Genomic DNA, 27,119 nt, shown 5'->3' with positions numbered 1-27,119 from the left:
TTTAAAACTGCAGCGTCTGGCCCAAGACAAGTTTATCTCGATCCGTCAGGAGCTCATGATCGTGAAATCTTCTATGTCAACTAGTAAGTCTGGTTCTACCATCCTGTATATTTCTTCAAGCTCATTGATGCATTTGGTGTTGAGCTGTATTTTACCCTGAAGTCCCCATTACCTACAAGTAGCAAAGACAAAACCAATCTTGAGGTGATTCCAGTTCTGTTTGTCTTTCACTCATTTGTTTCCTGACTTTTCATGTTTTCTGTGATGGACAATTGTTTCATCAATGTGTATGCATAGGGATTTAAGGGGAGCAGGTGTTTTCAGGACCTCGAAACACCTGGATGCTGAATAAGGAGTTTAGTCATTCCTAGTGGTACACATTTGGGCTCCTTTCTCATACAAATATGTAGTTTGCTTTCTGCGCTGAAACTTAAAAAGGCATATTTTACTTTTCAAGATGTTATGCCGGTGTGGGAGACAGGGCACTGCTCTGGACATAGTACTTGCCGGTACGATTGCAGAGTTATGGTTAGGACTCTTGGTATGTATTGTTTTCCTTGAATTTATGTAATGTATAATTGCAATGGAACTGTGTCATTATTACTGTGTGTCGTATGCAGAGTTAAGAATTATTTATTAAGAGATGAGGAGACACAGAGCAGGAGTGGTGGCAAGGCTGACGGAGCAACAGCAACTGCTGCCACCAGGGGCTGTGTGTATCAGTGCACTGCATGCACTCCAGGGTGTATGTTCGAGATGGAACACTTGGACAGCACATTATAACATCTCTTCCTCCCTAAGAGAAGCACACAAATGAGAGTGAAGCCAAAACAGCAAAATAATAAAGCAAGTAAATAGCAATTCATACCTTGTGTAGTCACAGAGCATACATTATGGTTACATAGTAAAAATCCTTGTACTTGTCTAGGTGAGATGTTTACCTACCACAACATGTTCTAGTTTCAACATGACTTTCAAATCCATCAATCATTTAACTGTCATCACTGGCATGACATGATAGCCTATCACCTTCTTTATTGTTTCCAACTTCCGGGGAGGGTGTCTTACCTAAGTAACTTCTGCCCATCTTAGAATTTACATCATTTTAAAATCATGCGTCATTTAAAAATGTATTCTTCTGATGGATACAACTACCTGTGGATTCCTCACCTTATGAATTCTCCCAGTGCACCAGCATTCGATGGAAATGTTTTCCTAGCTCTCCACGTTGACGAGGACATAGCAGTTGCTTGGCTCCACTCGTGACTCCATCTGACGTCATCAGAGCCATAAGAAGTCCTCACTGGCGTGCTAACACCAGTTTCCTTTCTTCTGCGCCTTCAACGCTAACGCTTTTCTACCTCTCCGTTGTATCTCAACTGTATTGAGGGAATTATTTTGTAGAGCTACTATGTCCTCACAGAAGAAATACAGGTTTAAACCTTGTAGCGACCGCGGAGGCCCTATGTCCGGTGACAGATCCGCACAGGAACTGCCTCTGGTGTTTGAGCTCTGATCACTATGTTGCAGGTTGCTTGTCCTGCCAATGCATCAACCCGAAAACTCTGAAAGAGAGAGAGGCTAAGCTATGAAGGAGAAAAGAGGTTGGTGAAGGTCAATGACACTGGACACTTCATCTCACAGATCATCGAAGTCTTATAAGAAGCGACACCAACGACATGAGTCAGGCCGCCGTTCATCCAGAGATCGGTCAGAATCTCCCCCGAGACGGCACCACATGACTTGGGACGTCAGCCCCACTGTGACTCCACAACCATAGTCACCTTAGGCATCTCCTGCACCAACTTTGATTGAGATCTCGGAGTCGCCTGCGAGTCCAACAGCTCAGTTTATCCCTGCATCCTCCCAAGGTCAGGAATTTGGGGCTCGAGCGTCAGATCCAGCGCAACCGTCACAAGGGGAACAAGAGTATCCTGCCTTCCCGGCTCCAGGAGTGGATCTGTCTTTGTTCCTCAATGCTATGTTTAGCATTTTTAATAGGGCGATGGTCCCCTCTGGTGCACCTGCTGGTCCCACGGGTCTATTGGCTTTTACACTGGGGTTGCCCGCGCCATATAAGCAGGCCCCATTTATGCCCTTTTTTCCAACAACACCTTACAATGGTACAGGCACAGCGCCGAGGATGTCACCATCTCTATCCCGGATGACGGCACCAGCGGCGTCGATATCAGCGTCGGATAGATCTCAGCTCTCTACTTCGGCGCTGAGTGTGCCTTTTCCCACTTCCCCTCCTCTGCCAGTGTTGCCATCTCCTTCAAAGCCTGTGTCCTCAATGTTGATCAATTCTCTATCGATCCCGCGTTTGGAGTCCAGACTGAGGTCTAGAAGGAAGGCCTTGAGACTTCCGGAGGATCAGTAGTATCAAGAGGAGCAACAACGGCAACAGCAACAACAACATTTGGAGGAAGGAGAAATCCCGGGACCTTCAGAGGATTTCCAGGGATTATACTCTGCTAGTGGGTTGGATACGTCCCCTGAGTGGGAGCTTTTATCCCCTGGAGGTGAACTCACGGCAGAAGTGACTACCTACCATGTGGTGATAAGGAAGGCGGCAGAATTTCTGGACTTGCCACTGCCTGCATCTGAGTTAAAAAACAATATTCTGATAGAGGTTTTACATCTTTGGGCTTCCTCTTTAGAGCCCCTCCTCCCATTAAATGATGCCTTGACAGAACGCATATGAAAGATAAGGAAGAAAACGGTTACTACACCTGCAGTTTCTAAGACTGTAGCCAGAAGGTACAGAGAGGCTCCTGGTAAGACACAATTTCTGTCCCAACACCCAGCGCAGGAAAGCTTGTTGTTACAAGCTTCTTGTTCATCTAGATCGGCTCCGGGATCATTCCCTACAACGCCATCTGATAGGGGGTCAAAGCGCATGGAGCAGTCATCAAACAAATGCCTCTCCTCAGGAAAAATGGCCTTTAAATCGCTAAATGCAACCTGTGTACTGGGGAGGTTCATTTATGCACTAATGGATACGGTGAAGGAGGTAGTCCCTAAGTTGGCGCAGGAAGTTCAGGAGCATTTTAGTGAACTGTTGCAGGACAGCCAAGCAGCAGCTAAGCAGGTGATTCAATCGGGACTGGACACTGCAGACTCAGTTCCTAGAGTCATGGGGACTTCCATTGCGACTTGGAGGCATGCTTGGCTCACAGGTTCCAGGGTTTTCTCTGATGTGCAGGCCACATTGATGGATCTCCCATTTGACGGTGCAAGGCTATTTGAAGCAAAGGTGGAATCCGCCTTGGAAAGGTTCAAAGATAGCAGGGCCACTGCAAAATCTTTGGGCCTTCAGTCCTCTTCTACGCCCTTCAGACCTTTCCACAGGTTCAGAGGGTTTGACCGTGGATCGTCCTTTTGTGGGAGGCAGCAGTCCTATGTCCAAGAGCCTGTCAACCCTCTCTACAGGTCCTACAGAGGCCGTGGGAGAGTTCAAATATTCTCCAGGGGGAGTCCAACCAGGGAAGCAGCCCTAGTTCTCGCACTTTCTACCAACATGTCCTCACTGTGGGTGGAAGGCTGTTACATTTTCTCTACGAGTGGGACTCTTGGGAGTTAAGCACAGTGGGAAAAGGTTATGCCGTTCCCTTTTGGGATTTTCCTCTTCCCTTCCCTCCCCATCATTCATTTTGCACAGAAGAGCATATCCTATTGCTTCAGCAGGAGGTGCATACCCTTTTGTTAAATGGTGCAGTGGAGTTGGTTCTGGAGCAGGAAAGGGGTCAGGGATGGTATTCAAGGTATTTCCTGATTCCCAAGAAGGATGGTCAACTGAGGCCTATCCTGGATGTGAGGATTTTTAATTGGTTCCTTAAGGAGGAAAAGTTAAAAATGCTGACCCTAGCACAGGTGCTTCTTACGTTGAACAAAGAAGACTGGATGGTGTCTATCGACTTGCAGGATGCTTATTTTCATATCCCAATTCTGAAGTTGTGCAGGAAGTAGCTCCAGTTCATGGTAGGGTTGCAACACTACCAGTTTGCGGTCCTTCCTTTTGGTCTTACTTCCGCACCTCGAGTCTTCACGAAGGTGATGTCAGTGGTTGCAGCGGACCTCAGAAGGAAGGGAATATCTGTATTTCCCTACTGGATGATTGGGTGATCAAAGCTGGGTCCCCAGAGCTCGTGCTGCATCATTTGCAGGTGACAACCCAGTTGTTGTTCAACCTGGGCTTTCTGGTAAACGTGCCCGTCTCACCTGGAGCCCTTTCAGCATCTCCTGTTCATAGGGGCAGTACTGGACACAACAATGAATCGGGCCTACTCCGCAGAGGATTCAGGACATTCAGACAATGATTCCAGTGTTTCAAAAGGGAGCGGCTGTTCCAGTTCTCAAGGTCCTACATCTGCTTGGTTTGTTCGCTTCCTGCATTCTGTTGGTCACTCACGCACTTTGGCACATGAGGGCTCTCCAGTGGTGCCTCCACAAGCAGTGGTTTCAACACAAAGAGGATCTCAAGGAGTCTATAACAATCTCAAGAGACGCTGCGGTGGATCTGCGATGGTGGACTGTGGCCAGCAACCTCCCTCAGTCTGTTTTGTCTTCCACCTCCGGTGACCACAGTCATAACGGATGCTTCCACTCTAGGGTGGGAGCTCATCTGGGAGACCTGGAGAACAAAGGCCTTTGGTCTCCAGTAGAACAGATGTTTCACATCAATCTGTCGGAACTGCGGGCGATACATCTGGCTCTCAAGGCCTTCCTCCATCCATTTGCTGTCAGTCTGTACAAATCTTAACAGAAAACACTACCGCAATGTGGTACATCAACAAGCAGGGAGGAGTAGGGTTGAACATTCTCTGTAGATAGGCTCTGTGGCTCTGGTCCTGGGCGCAGGACCATCAGATTTGCATAGTAGCAAACCATCTGCCCGGAGTTCTCAACGCACATGCAGACAGTCTCAGTCAGCACTTTTCTGGACGTGGTTTTTCATGTCTCAGATAGACCTGTTTGCTACTCACGAGAAGGCACACTGCCCATTGTTCTGCAGCCTCCAGTATCCAATGCAGAGGGTGTTGGAGGACACGTTTCAGCTGACCTGGAGTGACCAACTCCTTTACGCGTTTCTTCCCATACCCTTGAATCCTCGAGTTCTTAGGAAGATTTGCCAAGATCGGGCCCAAGTCATATTAATAGCCCCGGATTGGCCAAGAAAGATGTGACCTCCTTCAACTCTCACTTTGCCCGCCGCTCCATCTCCCTCACAGGGTAGACCTCCTCTCGCAATCACAGGGGCGGGTTCTACACCTCCACCTCTAGAACCTGCACCTACATGCCTGGAGATTGAAAGGGGCAATCTGAGTTCTTTTTCTCTCCTGCCAGAAGTGGTGGATGTTATCTTATCCATCAGGTGACACTCCACCAAGACTGTCTATGCCGGTAGATGGGCAACATTTGTTACTTGGTGTGTAGAGAGACAATTTGATCCCTTAAAGGCCCATTTATCGAATATTTTGCAGTTTGCACTCTCCTTAGAACAGAAAGGTTGCGCAGTTGCAACAGTGAAAGAGTATTTATCCGCACTGTCGACTTTTCTTTGCTTACCTGAACAACCTTTCTTATTTAAGTCCCCTATAGTTCTTAGGTTCCTTAAAGGGTTAACAAACAAGTTTCCTCCCACTCCGTTTATAATGCCTCAGTGGGATTTGAATTTAGTTTTGACTTTTTTGATGGGTTCACTGTTTGAGCCTATGCATACTTGCCTGTTGAGGCTCTTAGTTTTTAGGACAGTTTTTCTAACAGCCATCATGTCGGATTAGACGTGTGAGTGAGCTTTAGGCTCTTAGGGCTAGATGTATCAAGATTTCAGTTAGCGATTTCCAAATTGCGATTTTTAAGAAATCACAATTTTAGAAATGCAATACGCGATGTATCAAATAGGAAAATCGCAAATATCGATTTCTTAAAATGCGCAAATGCGATTTGCGAGATGCAAATACCGAATCGCAAAAAAAAATGCGATTCGGTAATTAAAATTCACAAATAGCGTAAATGGCAAACCGGAACAGCCTGATGACATCACAACCAGGAAGTGAGTCAGCTCATGCTGTTTCCAGGAGCCACACCCAAAGGAGCAGTGAGAGAGACACAGCCCAGCGCCAGGGAGTCAGCATTGTGAGGAAGAACAGGATCAAACTGCAACATGGCCAATGCTGGCAATGGGAAGGAGAAGGGAGACAGGAAGAGGAAGCTGAAATTCAGTGAGAAAGAATTGGAGGAGCTCATTGAGGAGGTTGTTGTGAACCATGACAGACTCTTTGGCAAGAGCTCACTCCAAGTACCTGAGAGTGAGAAGCGGAAACTCTGGTCTGACATACAGGCAAAAATATGTGCAGTGGGTGTTGCGCAGCGCTCTGTGGAGGAGATACGCAAGCAATGGTACGACTTGCGGTCCCGTGCCAAGGAGAGGGTGGCCAGCAGGCTTAGGGAGGCAAGGAGCACCGGAGGCAGACCATCCACCCACACACCGTCCACCCCTGTGGAAGACCTGGTGGAGTCCACATTGCTGCCAGAGGCTGTCAGTGGTGTAACTGACATTGACACCTCAGGGACACCCAGCACTAGCAAAGGTAAGGCCAGTGATTGTGTATCCCCACATCTGCATGTACACATGCCCCTTAGGAAATAGAACATAGCTTGGTGCACATTGAAAAGTAGTCCATGTCACTTCTTGCATACAACACAACAGTGCCTTGTGGGAGTGGTAGTACACCATACTAAGGTGAATACAAAACATAAATAGCAAGATAGTGGTCAGCCACATAGAGAAACACCACAAATGACTCAGGGTTACACAATTTATTTGTACATATAAAGCAACACTGTGGAAATCTGTGACAAATGCTAGAACTGACATGCTGCACATTATCCTTGCAGACGACTCGGTCCCTGCTGCTGCAGGATCAGAAAAAGTGGGGGAAGCAGAAACACAGCCACAGTCAGACTCAAATACAAGTGAGTCCTACAGTAATGTTCCGACTAGATGTAGGGCAAGGGTGTTACCACTGCCAGAGTACAACCTGGACTCAGATGAGATGCCAAAACATGAACCCACACCACCACCAGCGCTGAGTCCCACAGGAAGACAGCAGTCCATGCTCCCCTCAGGAGGTGCCACGATGCAGGCAGACAGGGCACAGAAGAAGGAGTGGGCCCATCAATCTTTGGCGAACTGGAATCTTCCATGCTGAAGGTGCAGTGCTTGCAATGCAAACATTTGAAGTCACTGCACAGACAGTTTGTGTCTCACAATAACAATATTGGGTTACAAAACAAGCACTTGGAGACCCTGATTGAGGGACAGCAACGAGTTGCTGAGAACACCAAGGAGTTGACACAGGCCATTGTGGAACAATGCACAGAGATAAGGCAGGAGCGTGTCAGCCAGCGCAAGCGCCATCACCAATATTTGGCTAAGTTTGACAGCTTCTGTAGATCAGTCAATCTGCTTGCAAGTTGAACAGCCCAGATATCACGGCGTGCCGTTGCCACACAGGTGGAGATGGCACATTGCAGTAGGGACATTGCACAAGGACTGGTGGAAATTACCAACGTAGTGGATGCCATGCAAACATCATGCAGTGCCACAACCAGTGAACTGGGTGTTGGTGACAATGAGGAGTCCTCTAGCCTCAGCAGTCTGACAGTCCCTATGATTGATCCGAGGCGTCCCAGTGCCAGACACAATACTGCAGGTGAACCTGCTACTAGAGGTGGCAGTGAGGGCACTAAGCACTCCAGTGGAGTGCGTGGATGAAAGAAGTGATGTTGAGGGCTACAGGGGACCACCTCAACATGTGTGATAAAGTCATGCTATGATGCTAATAGTGTTTCACTGTTAATAGATCATGTCTGCCAATTGTGAATAGCTATCACCTTCTGACACAGTGTTTACCGGAAGTCAATGTAATAAAGATGCTAACTACTGAAAAACATATTATTGAAGTGGATTTGTCATTACTTATATCAAACATGGTTGCTCGTGATGTCAGCACGTCCTTGCCTGCCTTCTGCTGCACTGGTCCTGTCTGCTGGTACAAGGGTGGTGAGGGATCATCATCCTCATCTGAGTTTGGCTCTGTGAGTTCCACTGGTGTGCCCCTGGTGGTTGCTATGTTGTGCAGGATAGCACATGTGGCCACAATTTTGCATGTTGTCTCAGGGCTGTACTGTAGTGCACCTCCACTCCTATGGATGCACCTGAAACGGCTCTTCAGCAGCCCAAAAGTGCACTCCACCACATTGCGGGTAGCCCTATGTGCAGCATTGTACCTCCTCTCTGCTGGGGTGGCAGGGCTCAGGTAGGGCTTAGCATATAGGTGCGCACTGCGTAGGCACTGTCTCCTGAATGCACAGAGAGTACAATGAGTACATTTGCTGTCTGACGTTATGCTTACATCAATGCATTATTCTGAACTATCAAATTACCTAGTAGGTATCCTTCACCAAACTCCCCAGCTAGCAGTCTTGTGTGTATCCCGCTGTGGCGAAAGATGTAGGATTCATGTGTGCTCCCTGAGTATCTGGCCACGAGATCGGTAATGATGTAGGAGGCATTGCATATCACCTGTATATTCATGGAATTATGGTTTTTACGGTTGCGATACACAGACTCGGTGGCCGATGGTGGACAGATTGCTACTTGTGTCCCATCAATGGCACCTAGCACATGTGGGAACTGTGCTATCTGGTAAAAATTAACTTTGGTTTGTTGTACTGCCTATGGGTTGTTGGGGAATCTGATGTACAGTTGTATTCTGCACAGCATGGCATTGAGAGATGCGTTGAAAAATCTAGAGAGTGCACTTTGTGATACCCCTCCAGCTGCTGCTATGACCCCTTGATAGCTCCCTGAGGCTAGTAGGTGCAGGGAGCATAATACCTGCACACGTGTGGGTATGCTATTGGTCCTGTGTGTTGTGCACTGCAGCATGGGTTGGAGCTCAGCTATCAGGTCAAGTATCATGGCTGAGCTTAACCTGTGTTTATCACAAATTTCCTCCTCAGTCTGGTCAAAAAGGGTAAATGCACTCTGAAAATGCGCTCCTGTCTCCTCCTCTCTCTCCTCAAACCTGCCAAGATCCTCATTCTCCTCGCCATGACGTAGAGTGCAGCCATTGTGGAAGAGGAACTGAGGCATTCTGGGCCTCTTTATATAGGTTGCACCTGGTTACCACCTGGTTTCGGTTCATGGTAAATTGTATGTGCAAACGGCCATTCTGCGAATAATCGCACATTGTGATTTTTTGCTACATCGCTTTGCGAATCCATTTTTGCGTGTCGCAATCTTCATCAAGCAAATAGCGGCACGATTTAGGAAATCGATATCTGCGAATCGCTAATCTGTATCGCAATTAGCGTTTCGCTAACAGCGATTCGGTAAATCATGTCGCTATTTGCGATACGCTGCTTGCGACACGCAAATTAGTCTCCCATTCGCAAAAACTCGCAGTTTTTTCGATTTCTTAATTACCCACTGCGAATGCACTTCATACATCATGAAACGCATTTTTGCATTCACAAACCGACATTTGCACCGTTTGCGAATGCAAAAACACTTGATACATCTGGCCCTTACTGTGAAACCACCTTTCACGCAAACAAGGTAGGGTGAGAACCAGGGCGGCCTTCATTCCTAAGGTAGTCACTCCCTTCCATCTGGGACAGTCTATAACTCTTCCGTCCTTTTACCCTCCTCCCCATCAATCAAAGGAGGAGGAAAGGCTGCATCGCTTGGATCGGAGAAGGGTCCTGAGCTTCTACATAGAAAGGACGAGAGACTTCAGAGTTGATGATCAGCTCTTCATTTGATATGTGGGCAAAATGAAGGCCAACGCCGTCCACAAGAGTACTCTTTCAAGGTGGGTCATTCTTTGCATAATGATTTGTTATTCGCTAGCAAAGAAGGTTCTTCCTGAGGGCATTAGGGCCCAATCTACCGGGGCTAAGTCGGACACTTCGGCTTTAGCTAGAGATGTGCCGGTTGCTGATTTTTGTAAGGCAGCAACTTGGGCTTCTCTCCACTTTTTGGCAAAGCATTATTGTTTAGACTCGGAAGTTAGGAGGGATTGCCATTTTACCCATTCTGTTTTGCAGGACTTCTTAGATTGACCAGTCGGGCACCCACCTCCAAGTGTGGGACTGCTTTGGGATTCTATTCATAAAGTGGGGAATCCACAGGTAGTTGTATCCATCAGAAGATCAAGTTACTTACCTTTGGTAACACTTTTTCTGGTAGATGCAGTAGCTATCTGTGGATTCCTCACAGTCCCACCTGCCCCCCGTTGCCTGTCTGGCCATACCAAGAGTACTAATAATGTTATAGATAATATGTATATTTTTATATATATGTTTGATTTTTATATATATTTTTATAAAGAATTATTTTCATATATATATTTATTGAGTTGGCACATGTTGTGCTTGTGATGTCGGTATTTACCTGTTCGCCTCGAAGGCACGGTAAAAATGCTGAAACTGATGTCAGCACACCGGCGAGGACTTCTTATGGCTCCGATGACGTCAGACGGAGTCGCGTGCGGAGCCGAGCAATTGTGACGTCCTCGTCGATGTGGAGAGCTAGGAAAAAAATCTGTTGAATGCTGGCACATTGGGACAATATATAAGGTGAGGAATCCACAAGTAGCTACTGTTTTCATCAGAAAAAGCACTACTGAAGGTAAGTAACTTGTCCGCCATTTACATGTGGGATATTTTTCTTGGTGAAAAAAGTATTACATTTATTATTTAGCTTCTGAGTCCACAACCTATCTACATTTTCATGTAATAGAATATTTATTAGCATTTTGCACATACAGCGGCGTGGGCCAAAGGCACTAAGGGCCTGATTTATACTTTTTTAGCTGCACATTTGAGGCATCTTTTGACGCAAAAGTGGCGCAAGCTTACAAAATTCAATTATATTTTGTAAGTTTGCGCAGCTTTTGCGTAAGCAAATGACACCAATGCAGCGTTAAAAAAGTATAAATCACGCCCTTAGTTTTTCCACACCAGGGCCCTCATTACAACACTGGTGGGCGGTGCCCATTATGACATCCCCGCTGGGCCGGCTGGCGGAAACAGAGTTTCTGCCCGCCGGCCCAGCGGGGATGTGGGCCGCAACATGGGAGCCGGCTCCAAATGGAGCCGGCGGTGTTGCGCCGTCCGGGTGCAGTTGCATCCGTCGCGCTAGTGAAAAGCCGCATGGGGCCCCACATGGGGCCCTGCCAGTGGCATGGGCAGTGCAGGGGCCCCCAGGACCCTGTGACTCCCCGTACCGCCAGCCTTTTCCTGGCGGTTCAAACCACCAGGAAAAGGCTGGCGGTAGGGGGACTTGTAATCCCCTGGGCAGCACTGTTAGCAGCGCTGCCCTGGCGGACTACTACCGCCGGGGCCATTGTGGCGGGAAACCGCTGGCCCCGGCGGTGCGACCGCGGCGCTTCTGCCGCGGTCGTAATGACCAGGGGAGCACCGCCAGCCTGTTGGTGGTGCTTCCGTCATTTCAGCCCTGGCGGTCCTGTACCGCCAGGGTTGAAATGACCCCCCAGATATTTACAGAATGCAAGACAAAGAAAAACTCAAATCGGAAAGATGGGAAAGATGGCCAAACCGTCACAAAGGATGAAAGCGGGAACCTGCAAGAGCGTGAAAAGGGGACAGGGATATCTGATGGTGAATTAAAAACTATCAGCCTTGATATTTGGCACACTGACTTTTAATTGCACCGGCTTTTAAAGTTTACATTGTACTTGCATGACAAGACCTCTGGTAGGCATGTGATCAGTGCATAAAAAAAACACTATTTAATCAAATTACTTTTCTAGACTTTTCCACAGCCCATGTGCAAGTCGAAATGTATTTTTCTATTACAGAATAGATGCTTTCAAGAAGGTCTATTGTATGTTACGCAAATCCAATAGTGTTCGCTTACGTTCCATTGTCGTGCGTTATCATAGGTTCAATTTCATAACTACTGGCATTGCCAGCGATCACACATTTTTTTAATAATCAAATTTTAATGAACACCCAGTACAACCCGCCAGTCTTCACAAGTATAACCCTGTAACAGATAGGTCTTCACAAGAGTTGTCTCAACAACCATTACAAATGTCATTACTAAATCCAGATTAGGGCCGCCATCTTCCCCAAATTGTGCTGTGTTTACATGGGCATCCTCTAGCCAGGTAGACTGATTCTTCCAACTTGGAACAGCAGTCCATTGAGGTGCTCCAGTCTTCAATGTTGGGGGTCTGCGTCATATTCCAAAGACGCGCAATGCCTCTCTTGGCCAGTAGTGTGCCCATGCCCACTCAGGGCCGGCTCTAGGGCGGTGCGACCGGTGCCACCGCCCTGGGTGCTGACCTCACTTGGGGGCGCCTTGTTTGCAAATGTATATTAATGTTTTAAACGCACCTGCTGCTGCATACCTTGCCTCCAGCAATTTTCGACAACAATTAAAATGTCAAGATAATTCAGGTGATTATTAACCTGCTGGAAAGAGATGAGTTTTGTCTATTGGAAGTCTGAGCTCATGGTAAGGTAGCTCAGAGGATTAATATGCCTGCTGCAAAGTACGTGTATCATGCACATCACAAACTGCATATAATGAAAATAGGTCAGTTCTTTACTGTTTTGTTGGAGAGATACTCTGTTTACTTGCAGTTTACAAGTTAAAATCCTAACATAGAACAGTGAGCTAGAAACTGTCAAAGAGCTACATGGAAACTGAAAGTTATAGGTTAGAGCTTTATGATTTTTTTCCCAAGTCTTTCATTATCCTAATGTTGCAAAATGGGTTCATTTGGGTAGAAATCAATTGTTATTAGTAAAAACACCCCCAACCATGGTGGTAGTTTGTAAATTTAGAATGTGTGCGTCTCCAGATCAAGCACTCTTTTTTTCCTTTATACATTTTTTCATTAAGAAACAAAGGACATCTATTGCATTATATAGCATACATCTTCGTCTCAGAGGCAAGTTACAATAGATACCAATCCGACAGAAATACAGCATTACAATCAAAAGCCACGCTGGTGAATTCGTGTGGTAGATCAAGTCTTGAGCTCTCCTGTCCTCCTGTGTGTCCCACTTGGTGAATCACTCAGTACCCCTACAAGTGACCCATCCTCCCCAGATTTTCTCCCACTTTTTTGGCCATCCCCTACTCTGATAGATTACTCTTTCCGTGCCCCAGCACAAAGCCAGGTCTGACAGCCATTCCTGTACACTGGGTGGTGACTCAGCACCCCCACCACATGCGATATTACATTTGGCCACTATAGCTGCCACTGCCAACCATAACCCCTGATGTTTCGGCCAGGTTTCCTCCCCCGCTATATTGAGGAGAAACAGCTTGGGGTCCAACGGGACCTCCTTTCCAAGTACCCAGGTTGCCACCTCTGAGACCCTCCGCCAGAAACTGCACCCTGGAGCAGGCCCATAAGTTATGGTAAAAGGTACCCTTCTGCCCACACCGTCTCAAACACTGCGAGGTCTGGGCCCTGCCCATTTGTGCACAGCACCAACCTGAAATAGTATGCCTGTGCAGAATCCTCAACTGGATCAGTCTGAGCTGGGCCTTAATCGCAACCACCCTGGGGCTCTGCTTCGCCTCCTCCCAGTCTTCATCATCCAATGTTCCCAAGTCCACCTCCCATTTAGTGAGGAGGGTCATCACCGGGTCAGGGAAATTGTTCATCAGTTACCTATGGATCACAGAAATGGCCTTCACCTCCAATGGTTCAGACAGGAGGCGGTCCTCGAGGGGGGCTGATTCAGCAATTGCTTGCCCTCCAGCAGGTGCTGGTACAGCGCATGCCTTAGCTGCAGGTATCTAAATCATTTAGCATCCGCCATATCATATTCTTGTTGAAGGACATCAAATTTCACCGGCGCCTGTCCCCTTCAGATATTGCCAAGGTGGTCTATTCCCAATAGAGACCATCTCTGAAACCCACCCAGGGCTCTGAGTTCCCCCAGTAGGTTGCTGCACCACAATGGGGTTTGGGTAGTCAAAGTAAATCCCCATCCCAAATAGCGTGTCGTTGTTCCACGCCCCAACTACTGTTCACGTGTGCACTGGCAACGTTCTCACATTTGAGAGGGTTTACAAGGCGGACTTATAGCCCTTCCTCCTCATCGCATCTCTGTCTGCTTGGAACACTGGGTCTTCCTGATCCGCAAGGGTTAATTCATTAATGTTCACCAATTACGTTGCCCAATAATAACGCAGGGGATCCCGGACAGCTAGACCACCCTTGTATACCCCTTGCTTCAACTTTTGCAATGCTATGTGGAAGCAGCCTCCATCCCACAGCAGCAGCCTGACTTCCCAATCAAACTGTTGAAACACTGCCTCTGGTATCCTATAAGGAGTATTTTGAAAGACATATAGGAGCCACCGTAACATCATCATTTTGTAGAGGGCGACCCTCCCCATCAATGAGAGCGGTAAGGCCTCCATTGCCCCACATCTCTATGGAATCTATTTAGCTGGGGTTGCAGGTGCCTCTGGAGGAAGCATTCCTGACTCCTGGTGACATACATCCACAGTACCATGAAGCCCTCCTGGCTGAGAGGTGCAGTAAAATTCGGGGGCAATGTGGGATGAGCTCCTGCCAGGGGAAAAAACAGTGACTTGTCCCAATTGATTTGGTAACTAGAATGCTCCCCAAAGATGCAGAGAAAAGGCATTATTCTAACAATGAACCATCAGTGTTGTTGACATATAACAAATTGCACTCCTCCAATGCTCAGCCAGACCCTATACCCCTGATTATTGAAGGCCATCCTGGCATCAAGGGATAGAAGTGCTGCCTGTTCACCACTTGGGTTATCTGTCATATGAAGAACCCAGTATAGTCACCGCAGATTCAGGTGCTTGTTTCTTTGTGGCATGAAGCTGGATTGATCCGGGTGTACCGGCTTTGTGATGACTGCGCGTAGCCTGGTTTCCAAGATCTTCACCAGGACTTTGACCTCTGATTTGAGAAGGGAGATGGGCCTATACGAGGCACACTCCGCTGGGGGTCTGCCTTTTCTTCGGAATCACTACTATGGTTACAGCCCTCTGGTCTGCCGGCACCATTCCCTCTTTTTGCGCCTCCTGAAACCTGGCCAGCATATATTAGGCCACCTTACTCCCCATGCATTTAAAATATTCCACTGGGAATCCATTTGACCCTGCTGCCTAGCCCAACTGCAGGCCAGCCTACACAGAGGAGACCTCGATCAGATCCCTGTCCTGGGCTTCTCTGTGCTCCTCTGAAAGCCATGGTAGTTGAATGTCTTGCAGGAGGTCCACACAATCATCTTCAGTCATCAGGAGGTATACAAGGAGGTGTATATCTCCTTGTAATATGTAGCAAAGGCCTCCACAATGTCGTCGTTTGACACGCAGAGAATTCCCTCCTTACTCCGTACCTCCCTGACCCAGTACTGTTCCTCTTACCCAGCCGTGCTGGCAGTGTATTGGCTTTGTCAACCACGTTATATAGACGCAGTTGGGATGCCATTGAGTAAGCCTGGGTGTGTTGTTATATCAGCTCACGCAGCTCCTGTCTCTTGAGCCGCAGCTGGTTTAGAAGACCACTATTCCCCCCCCACCCACCTTCTTAACAGCAGGCCTCCGGGGCTTCAATTTCCTGTTCAAGCACCGCACACTGCAGTATGCGGTCCTTTTTCTTGCCTCCCTATTAGGTCCTGTGCTTGGCCCCTAATAACTGTTTTGAAGGCCTCCCACAAGATACAGGCTGATTTCACTGAAGCCTGATTTTCTTTAAAATATTATTCAGTCCTCTCGCTCATTTTATCCCTAAAGGTCTTGTCTTTCAGGTGCCAAGGGTCTCGACTAACTGGCAGGGAATATGAAGGTGTGTTGTCCAGCAGTGTAATGCCCAAGGCGGAGTGATCCAAGATCCCTCTCGGATAGTGTCTGGCCCCCCTGAACCTCCCAACATGTGCCCATATGCTGAACACAAAATCCAGCCTTAAAGAGCTGCCTTGAGGTAGAGAGTAGTATGTGAAGTACCTCGTCCCAGGATTGTGCTCCCTCCACAGGTCTGCTAAGCCGAATTAGTCAAGAAAAGAATGCAGCGTCTCCAAGGTATCGGGTGCCTTCACTCGTGAGACTCTGTCCAACACTGGATTGGCTACAAGGTTCGGGTCACCCCCCCAAAATGAGAAGCCCCAGTGGGAGGTCCAAAAGCAGGGCACCAAGGTCCATAAGAACAGGCCCTTGGAGCCTCGACGTGGCATAGACTGAGCATATGTTGAGCATGCGACCCTCCCACACTCAGGACATTGCCACATATCGGCCCAATATGTCCCACCAACTACAGGGCAGAATAAATGGCATTTATTTTTTAAGGAGAATACCCACTTCCCTAGAATCTGTGGTGTAACCTGCATGTGCCACGAGCTGATACCCAAACTTGTCCATCGCTTTGTAATGGTTCCTGTAGGGAAGTGCCCTCTTTATTGGTATGGTTACCCCCATTTTCTGCCTCTTGTCAGTGTGCTTGACTTTGTTCACTGGAATCCAGCTAACCAGGGCCCCAGTGATTATGCTCTCTCCTCTCAATTTGGTTGCTAGTAACCTTTTCTACCCACAATTAGCATACTGGACCCCCCCCCCATATAAGTCCCTAGTATATGGTATCTAGGTACCCAGGGCATTGGGGCTCCAGGGGATCTCTAAGGGATGCAGCAGTTATTCTGCCACCCATAGGAAGCCCATGCACTAGGTCACTGTAAGTCACCTCTATGGTAGGCCCTCTCAGCCCAGAGGGCAGGGTGCAGGTACCTGTGTGTGAGGGCACCCCTGCACTAGCAGAGGTGCCCCCACGAACTCCAGCCCCATTTTACTTGACTTTGTGAGTGCGGGGATGCCATTTTATAAGTGTACTGGACATAGGTCACCACCTATGTCCAGCTACATAATGGTAACTCCGAACCTGGACATGTTTGGTATCAAACATGTCAGAATCATACTCCAATACTGTTGCAAGTATTGGAAGTATGATTCCATGCACTCCGGGGGCTCCTTAGAGGACCCCAGCATGGCTACGACCAGTCTTACAGGGTTTTACAGGCAGCCCAGCTGCTGTCACCCGTCAGATAGGTTTCTGCCCTCCTGCTGCTTGATCTGATCAAGCCCAAGAATGCAGAATAAAGGATTTCCATTGGGAGAGGGAGGTAACACCCTCTCTTTTTGGAAATAGGTGTGACTGGCTTCGGAGGGGAAGCCTCCCAAGCCACTGGTTTTGCTTTAAAGGGCACATTTGGTGCCCTCCACGCAAAAAAACAGTCCACACCGGTTCAGGGACCCCCAGTCCCTGCTCTGGCACGAAACTGGTCAATGGAAAGGGGAGTGACCTCTCCCCTGTCCATCACCACCCTAGGGCTGGCGCCCAGAACTCCTCCAGAGAGTGTCCCCGGGCGTTCAGCCATCTTGATTCAAAGGTTGGCAAGGAACTCTGGGAGCATCTGAGTGGCCAGGTCAGGGAGGTGACGTCAGAGTCACCCTTTGTCATGTGGTTAGGTGACCAAGGCCCCTCTTTAGGCTATATAGGGTCTTCCTCAGATTGGGTTTGCAAGATTTCAGCAGGACTCCTCTACAACCTCTGCTTCAACTTCTGGCCGCCAGAACCATGACTGGACCCTCCAGGAACCTACAAGCTGCAGATCCATGAGGAAGACCCTTCTGCAACATTGTATCCAGAATTCCTGCCAGCTTTGCAACATACCCCCAACTGTGCATCCTCCAAGACTGCAACTCTTCAGCCTGCACAAGAAGAAGAAGGAATCTCCCTTGGGGTGAAGGCATCACTCCCATGTAACCACAGGAACCTGGCTGCAAAGACGACCAGTTGTGTGGATCTCTCCTCATCCTGAGTGGCATGGATCCTGTATCAGGGGTGGTGGTCTGGAGAGTCTCCCTTGGTCTTCTCTGCCAGCTGTCACACTTTGGTGGTGGTAAGTCCTTTCCACTCCACGCAAGACAGCGCCCCCATTCACTGTATCCTTTGCAGTTGCCAAGGCTTGTTTGCTTCACTTCCAAAGGAAACTTCAGGCGACCTGTAGCTCCAGCCCCCAGCACTCCCTCCTGCAACTCCTGGGTCTCTGCGTGGTCCTCCGGTGACGTGGGAGAAACTTCTGTGGTGCTGCCTGGGCTCCTTCAGCAACTTCTGTATCCCTGTCCTGTGGGACACCAGTGGGTGTTGCCTCTGCTCCTGTGGGCATTCTGCGATGCTGAGGGTCCCCTGTGACTCCCCCTCCTCGGTAGAGTCCTTCTGAACCTTGCTGGTCCCCGGCAGGACCTCTTTTCCTCCAATCGCAAATTTGCCTTTGCCAAGGCTTGATGGTGGAAATCCTACACCGACACCCATCTGCAATCCAGCTTCCAGCGTGGGACACTTTTTGCACAAATCAGGATTTTGTGCTGCAGTGCTGACCTGTCTTACTTCTTTGTCAACTAACTCCAAAAGGTACCTCTGGTTGGGCAGTATCTCCTACTCCCCAAGGACTCCACAGACAATTCTGGACTTCATCCGCTCTCTCCACAGCTCTCCATCTTCAGTATTCCACCGCTGATTTCTTGCAGGCTGTTCTGGGTGTCTTCTTTTTCTTCTTTTCATTCTTTGGTGTGGTTTTGGGTAAAGCCAGTGCTTTACTCCTGCAATCCTGATCGCTTGGGCGGGGGGGGGGTACTGCATTACTTACCTGTGTGGTTTCCTAGTACTTCCAGCTCCCCTCTACACGATTTACTTACCTAGGTGGGGGCCCTGTGTTTGCATTCCACTTTCTTAGTATATGGTTTGGGCTCCCCCTAGGGCTACTATTGCTTATTGATACTTTACACTATTTTCCAAACCTTTTATGCCTCTTACTGCTTATTTGTGTATATGTAGTGTATTTACTTACCTCCTATTGGAGGGTTGCCTCTACTATTTTCTGATACTGTGTTCCAAAAATAAAGTACCTTTATTGTTGTACAACCTAGTGTTTTTGTTTCCTGTGTGTAAGTACTGTGTGACTGTAGTGGTATTGCATGAGCTTTGCATGTCTCCTAGATAAGCCTTGGCTGCTCATCCACAGCTACTTCTAGAGAGTCTGGCTTCTAGACACTGCCTACACTTCACTGAGAGGGGATATCTAGGTCTGGTATAAGGTGTAAGTATCATTGGTACCCACCACACGCCAGGCCAGCGTCCTACAGTTCCCCTTTAGATGCATTTCCTGTAACAGAATTAGGTCTGGGCCGTGTCGTCGCAAATATTGGAGTACTATGGTGTGCCTAACTCTGCTACCCAGCCTGTTTACAATCCACGTCATCACTCTAAGGGTACATGCTAGTGAGGCTGCCATCAGAGAATATTTCTGTACTTGTAGCGGATGATACATCTAACCACCCTGCACTCCCCTCTGCTACAGTGTACCTCTTCCCCACAAGCTGCGCAACTGGTAGGTGTGTGGCAGTGCAATAGCAAAAGAACATTGTAAAACAAGAAATTGCAGTTTAACAATCCAATACTATGAACTCCCACCACCCTGCTCGCTGCCAAGCGGGCTTTGAACTGCCCACTCCCTCAAATAGCGGAACGTCTGTCGCCCTTAACAATGCAAATTCATGCGTGGGTGGGCTTGCACCACTGTGTTAATTCTGCACCATTCATTATCAAAAAAACGATTAACTCGAATTCCCAAGAATATCAGTGTCCTGCATCACCCCTTAGATCTAGCTGGAATTTGGTCTATGAACCAGTCCCCTCTCCAAATGTCCGGTCCAAACAGGCAGCATCAACATGAGGTTCATCTGGTCGTAAAGTCCAGAGGACTTGGCGACCCGCCATTCTCCATTAGGGGCAAAGAAGACATTCATCACCCAGACTCGGCAATCACCGTGGCAGCCGCGTGGCGAATTCAACCATCTATGGCGTCGGTGACTGCGCTGCTGCCAGTCCAGGATCCTGCTTTTGTGGTAGGCTGTCTGTGAGAAAGTAGCCTCTTTCTAGCCTTGTTACCCCCACTTTTGGCCTGTTTCTGAGTGTATGTCAGGGTGTTTTCACTGTCTCACTGGGATCCTTCTAGCCAGGGCCCAGTGCTCATAGTGAAAACCCTATGTGTAAGGAAATGCCTCCTTGGCATGGTTACCCCCTGACTTTTTGCCTTTGCTGATGCTATGTTTTGAATTGAAAGTGTGCTGAGGCCTGCTAACCAGGCCCCAGCACCAGTGTTCTTTCCCTAACCTGTACTTTTAATTCCACAATTGGCACACCCTGGCATCCAGGTAAGTCCCTTGTAACTGGTACCCCTGGTACCAAGGGCCCTGATTCCAGGGAAGGTCTCTAAGGGCTGCAGCATATCTTATGCCACCCTGGGGACCCCTCACTCAGCACAGACACACTGCTTGCCAGCTTGTGTGTGCTGATGAGGACAAAACGAGTAAGTCGACATGGCACTCCCCTCAGGGTGCCATGCCAACCTCACACTGCCTATGCAGTATAGATAAGTCACCCCTCTAGCAGGCCTTACAGCCCTAAGGCAGGGTGCACTATACCATAGGTGAGGCCACCAGTGCATGAGCACTGTGCCCCTACAGCGTCTAAGCCCAACCTTAGACATTGTAAGTACAGGGTAACCATAAGAGTATATGGTCTGGGAGTCTGTCAAACACGAACTCCACAGCACCATAATGGCTACACTGAAAACTGGGGAGTTTGGTATCAAACTTCTCAGCACAATAAATGCACACTGATGCCAGTGTACATTTTATTGTAAACTACACCCCAGAGGGCACCTTAGAGGTGCCCCCTGAAACTTAAACCAACTACCCGTGTAGGCTGACTGGTTCTAGCAGCCTGCCACACTCGAGACATGTTGCTGGCCACATGGGGAGAGTGCCTTTGTCACTCTGTGGCCAGTAACAAAGCCTGCACTGGGTGGAGATGCTATCACCTCCCCCAGGCAGGAGCTGTAACACCTGGCGGTGAGCCTCAAAGGCTTACCCCCTTTGTTCCAGCACCACAGGGCACTCCAGCTAGTGGAGTTGCCCGCACCCTCCGGCCACGGCCCCACTTTTGGCGGCAAGGCCGGAGGAGATAATGAGAATAACAAGGAGGAGTCACTGGCCAGTCAGGACAGCCCCTAAGGTGTCCTGAGCTGAAGTGACTCTAACTTTTAGAAATCCTCCATCTTGCAGATGGAGGATTCCCCCAATAGGGATAGGAATGTGACCCCCTCCCCTTGGGAGGAGGCACAAAGAGGGTGTACCCACCCTCAGGGCTAGTAGCCATTGGCTACTAACCCCCCAGACCTAAACACGCCCTTAAATTTAGTATTTAAGGGCTCCCCTGAACCTAAGAATTTAGATTCCTGCAACTTACAGAAGAAGAAGACTGCTGAGCTGAAAACCCCTGCAGAAGAAGAAAGAAGACACCAACTGCTTTGGCCCCAGTCCTACTGGCCTGTCTCCTGCCTTCCAAAGAAACCTGCTCCAGCGACGCTTTCTCCAGGACCAGCGACCTCTGAATCCTCAGAGGACTGACCTGCTTCCAAGAGACCAAGAAACTCCAGAGAACAGCGGCCCTGTTCAACAAAGACTGCAACTTTGTATCCAGAGGAGCAGATTTAAAGACCCCTGCAATCCCCGCAAGAAGCGTGACACTTGCAACACTGCACCCGGCGACCCCGACTCGACTGGTGGAGAACCAACACCTCAGGGAGGACCAGTACAAGAAAAAATAAATGAGCTACAGCTAGTATCCACTGTTGTCCGCAATAATGTACAGAACAACTCACAAATAATTTTAACAAAGATACACAAAATGATATTTATTACATATGTATGTACAACAAACACTAAACAACATAGTCCGAATTATATAAATATATACATATTCACAAAGAAAGACGGGCACTCAATTTCTTTAAAATAATACCTACACATATATACAATCGATAGACAAAGACAAAGAGTCACACGAGACGAGACAGGAAAGATAATAAAACCACAACAATAAACAAAAAAATGAAGTTTGAATTTACAAAAAATACAGTGAAATAAACACTAAATATACACTTTCTTTTTCTAGAACTTAAATGATATTCATAGTAGAATCATATTAGAATTCAAATCTTGACTGCGTCTCCGTCCCACTGATTCGTAAAATAATTTTTATAAATATTTTAACACTATAAGTTCGTAGTCAATCCAAACAAATGCAGGAACCAAGCCTACGCGTGTTTCGGCGGTAGCCATCCAGTTTATAAGGCCGCCTTCATCAGGGCAGTTCCTTTTCAATATTTAATCAATAATATCGCCGATCTTATAGGTTCTCGTCCTTCCTGTACGTATACATCCCAGCGGCGATATTGATGAGTTTCCTCACATACAAGGCAGGAAAGGATTAATTCTCTAGCTTCCACTTCTGATAGCTCCAAACAAACACCAAGATATTCTTCACGATAGAACAATTCCTAGGGGGATCTATTCACATAACTCCCCTGAGTCCTCCATCTTACCGAGTAGCCGATTTCCTTCAACAGATGCAAGTCACAGGTGTCCGATAAGACAGGGTGGACCCTCCGGCGACTCCGAGACTGTGAGTAACCAAAGTTGTCCCCCCTGTGCCCCCACAGCGACGCCTGCAGAGGGAATCCCGAGGCACCCCCTGACCGCGACTGCCTGACTCTAAAATCCCGACGGCTGGAAAAGACCCTGCACCCGCAGCCCCCAGCACCTGAAGGATCGGAACTTCAGTGCAGGAGTGACCCCCAGGAGGCCCTCTCCCTTGCCCAGGTGGTGGCTACCCAGAGGAGCCCCCCCCTTGCCTGCCTGCACCGCTGAAGAGACCCCTTGGTCTCCCATTGAAACCTATTGAAAACCCGACGCGTGTTTGCACACTGCACCCGGCCGCCCCAGTGCCGCTGAGGGTGTACTTTTTGTGTGAGCTTGTGTCCCCCCCCCCCCGGTGCCCTACAAAACCCCCCTGGTCTGCCCTCCGAAGACGCGGGTACTTACCTGCTGGCAGACTGGAACCGGGGCACCCCCTTCTCTCCATTGAAGCCTATGCGTTTTGGGCACCACTTTGAACTCTGCACCTGACCGGCCCCGAGCTGCTGGTGTGGTAACTTTGGGGTTGCTCTGAACCCCCAACGGTGGGCTACCTTGGACCCCAATTTGAACCCCGTAGGTGGTTTACTTACCTGCAAGAACTAACATTACTTTACCTCCCCTAGGAACTGTGAAAATTGCACTGTGTCCACTTTTAAAACAGCTAAATGTGTTTTATGTAAAAAGTATATATGCTATTGTGATTATTCAAAGTTCCTAAAGTACTTACCTGCAATACCTTTCAAATGAGATATTACATGTAGAATCTGAACCTGTGGTTCTTAAAATAAACTAAGAAAATATATTTTTCTATAACAAAAACCTATTGGCCTGGAATTGTCTCTGAGTGTGTGTTCCTCATTTATTGCCTGTGTGTATGTACAACAAATGCTTAACACTACTCCTTTGATAAGCCTACTGCTCGACCACACTACCACAAAATAGAGCATTAGTATTATCTCTTTTTGCCACTATCTTACTTCTCAGGGGAACCCTTGGACTCTGTGCATACTATTCCTTACTTTGAAATAGTGCATACAGAGCCAACTTCCTACATTGGTGGATCAGCGGTGGGGTACAAGACTTTGCATTTGCTGGACTACTCAGCCAATACCTGATCACACGACAAATTCCAAAAATTGTCATTAGAAATTGATTTTTGCAATTTGAGCTATTTTTCTAAATTCTTAAAAGACCTGCTAGGGCCTTGTGTTAGATCCTGTTTAGCATTTCTTTTAGAGTTTAAAAGTTTGTGAAAGTTTGAATTAGAACCTAGAACTAGTTTTAGATTCTTAAAAAGTATTCCAACTTTTAGAAGCATAATGTCTAGTACAGATGTGAATGTGATGGAACTCGACATCACCCCTTACCTCCATCTTAAGATGAGGGAGCTAAGGTCACTCTGTAAAATTAAGAAAATTACAATGGGCCCCAGACCTTCGAAACAACAGCTCCAGGAGCTTTTGGCAGAGTTTGAAAGAGCCAACCCCTCTGAGGATGGCAACACAGAGGATGAAGATAGTGACTTGGAGGGAAATTCCCCCCCTCCAGTCTTACTTAGTGAGAACAGGGCTGCTCAAGCCCTGACTCCAAATAAAATAGTCAGAGATGCTGTTTCCCTCACAGGAGAGACCAACATCTCTGAAATCACTGAGGATAACTCCAGTGAAGAGGACATCCAGTTAGCCAGGATGGCCAAAAGATTGGCTTAGGAAAGACAGATCCTAGCCATAGAAAGGGAAAGACAAGAGATGGGCCTAGGACCCATCAATGGTGGCAGCAACATAACTAGGGTCAGAGATTCTCCTGACATGTTGAAAATCCCTAAAGGGATTGTAACTAAATATGAAGATGGTGATGACATCACCAAATGGTTCATAGCTTTTGAGAGGGCTTGTGTAACCAGAAAAGTGAACAAATCTCACTGGGGTGCTCTCCTTTGGGAAATGTTCACTGGAAAGTGTAGGGATAGACTCCTCACACTCTCTGGAAAAGATGCAGAATCTTATGACCTGACCTCATGAAGGGAACCCTGATTGAGGGCTTTGGATTCTCCACTGAGGAGTATAGGATTAGATTCAGGGGGGCTCAAAAATCCTCGAGCCAGACCTGGGTTGATTTTGTAGACTACTCAGTGAAAACACTGGATGGTTGGATTCAAGGCAGTGGTGTAAATAATTATGATGGGCTGTACAGTTTATTTGTGAAAGAACACCTGTTAAGTAATTGTTTCAATGATAAACTGCATCAGCATCTGGTAGACCTAGGACCAATTTCTCCCCAAGAATTGGGAAAGAAGGCGGACCATTGGGTCAAGACTAGGGTGACCAAGACTTCCACAGGGGGTGACCAAAAGAAAGGGGTCACAAAGCCTCCCCAGGGGAAGAGTGTTGAGACATCCAAAAACAAAAATAGTAAAGAGTCTTCTACAGGCCCCCAAAAACCTGCACAGGAGGGTGGGCCCAGAGCCTCTTCACAAACCAATTTTGAGTACAAGGGTAAAACTTTGATCCCAAAAAGGCCTGGTGTCGTAGCTGTAATCAGCCTGGACACCAAACTGGAGACAAGGCCTGTCCCAAGAAAAGTACCACTTCTAACTCCACTCCAGCTAAAACTGGAATGGCCAGTCTCCAAGTGGGATCAACAGTGTGCCCAGAGCAAATCAGGTGTCACACTGAAGCTACATTAGTCTCTGAGGGTGGGGTGGATTTAGCCACACTGGCTGCCTGGCCTCCTAACATGCAAAAATACAGGCAGCAGCTCTTAATTAATGGGACAAGTGTAGAAGGCCTGAGGGATACAGGTGCCAGTGTCACCATGGTGACAGAGAAACTGGTTTCCCCTGGTCAATACCTGGCTGGACAAACTTATCCAGTCACCAACGCTGACAATCAGACTAAAGTACATCCCATGGCTATGGTAACTTTAGAGTGGGGAGGGGTCAATGGCCTGAAACAAGTGGTGGTCTCCTCAAATATCCCAGTAGACTGTTTGCTTGGCAATGACCTGGAGTCCTCAGCATGGGCTGAGGTAGAACTGAAAACCCATGCAGCCATGCTGGGTATCCCTGAACTGGTGTGTGTCAAGACAAGGGCACAGTGCAAGGCACAGGGTGAAAAAGTAGAGCTGGAGTCTGGAAAAAGGGCCCAGCCTACCAAGAGAAAAGGAAAGTCAGCTGGGAAACCAGGTGCAACACAACAACAAAAAGAGAACCTCTCTTCTCAGGAAGAAGTTCTGCCCTCTGAGGGAACTGAGCCTATGGAGTTAGAACCTTATCAGGTTGAGCTCTTAGGCCCAGGGGGACCCTCAAGGGAGCAGTTGTGTAAGGGGCAAGAAACCTGTCCAACTCTTGAAGGCCTTAGGCAGCAAGCTGCTGAAGAGTCCAATGGCAAGAAAACTGGAACACATAGGGTCTATTGGGAAGATGGGCTCCTGTACACTGAGGCAAGAGATCCCAAACCTGGTGCCACTAGGAGAGTGGTAGTGCCTCAGGAGTTCAGAGAGTTCATACTGACCTTAGCCCATGATATTCCCCTTGCTGGGCATTTGGGACAAACCAAGACGTGGGAGAGACTAGTCAACCACTTCTACTGGCCCAATATGTCCCAGAAAGTTAAGGAGTTTTGTGTCTCCTGTACCACCTGTCAAGCCAGTGGTAAGACAGGTGGACATCCAAAGGCCCCCCTCATTCCACTTCCAGTGGTGGGGGTCCCCTTTGAAAGAGTGGGTGTGGACATAGTGGGTCCACTTGAACCTCCCACAGCCTCAGGAAATATGTACATCCTAGTAGTAGTGGATCATGCTACTAGGTATCCTGAAGCTATTCCCCTTAGGTCGACTACTGCCCCTGCAGTAGCCAAGGCCCTCATTGGTATCTTTACCAGAGTGGGCTTCCCTAAGGAGGTGGTGTCTGACAGAGGTACCAACGTCATGTCAGCATACCTGAAACACATGTGGAATGAGTGTGGAGTGACTTATAAATTCACTACACCCTATCATGCACAAACTAATGGCCTTGTTGAGAGATTCAACAAGACATTAAAGGGCATGATCATGGGGCTCCCAGAAAAACTCAAAAGGAGATGGGATGTCCTCCTGCCATGTCTGCTCTTCGCTTACAGAGAGGTGCCTCAGAAGGAAGTAGGATTCTCACCCTTTGAACTTCTGTTTGGCCACCCTGTAAGGGGACCACTAGCTCTTGTGAAAGAAGGCTGGGAGAGACTTCTTCATGAGCCTAAACAAGACATAGTGGACTGTGTACTTGGCCTTCGCTCAAGGATGGCAGAGTACATGGAAAAGGCAAGTAAAAACCTTGAGGCCAGCCAACAGCTCCAGAAGTTTTGGTATGACCAAAAGGCTGCACTGGTTGAATTTCAACCAGGGCAGAAAGTCTGGGTTCTGGAGCCTGTGGCTCCCAGGGCACTTCAGGACAAATGGAGTGGCCCTTACCCAGTGCTAGAGAGGAAGAGTCAGGTCACCTACC

The sequence above is a fragment of the Pleurodeles waltl genome, chromosome 6 (assembly GCF_031143425.1).
Source record: "Pleurodeles waltl isolate 20211129_DDA chromosome 6, aPleWal1.hap1.20221129, whole genome shotgun sequence".
Lineage (NCBI taxonomy): Eukaryota > Metazoa > Chordata > Amphibia > Caudata > Salamandridae > Pleurodeles > Pleurodeles waltl.
Note: the sequence above shows the minus strand (reverse complement) of the source record.